This window comes from Saccopteryx leptura, chromosome 9, assembly GCF_036850995.1.
Source record: "Saccopteryx leptura isolate mSacLep1 chromosome 9, mSacLep1_pri_phased_curated, whole genome shotgun sequence".
Taxonomy (NCBI): domain Eukaryota; kingdom Metazoa; phylum Chordata; class Mammalia; order Chiroptera; family Emballonuridae; genus Saccopteryx; species Saccopteryx leptura.
Window position 1 is genome coordinate 37,628,069 of NC_089511.1, and position 351 is coordinate 37,628,419.

A 351-nucleotide genomic window follows, 5' to 3' on the forward strand; every position below is an offset into this window, starting at 1 on the left:
CAGTGGGTCTCAGTACACAAGCAGCTCCTATTTTGCCAGCTCCCTCAGTCTCCCTGAGGGCAGGAACAGTCTCGCCTTTGATCTCTGCTCCCTCGCCCCCACCCGGAGCGTGGATGTAACTCAGGCAGCAGAAGGACTCCTTCCTTCTCTCAACTACGAAGTTCTTCCTAGGTCTGCCCCGAGTCCTCTCCTTCCCTCCTAGGACAGGACTGAGGAGGGGGACAGCAGGGGTATTTTCCTTTAAGGGAGGTGGGGGAGGGGGCTGCCGGACAGCCCTCCTTCCGCGGCTCCTGGCCCCAGCAGCCCGGGGCCCACGGCCCGGGCCCCGCGCCAGCGCATGCGCCCGCCCTG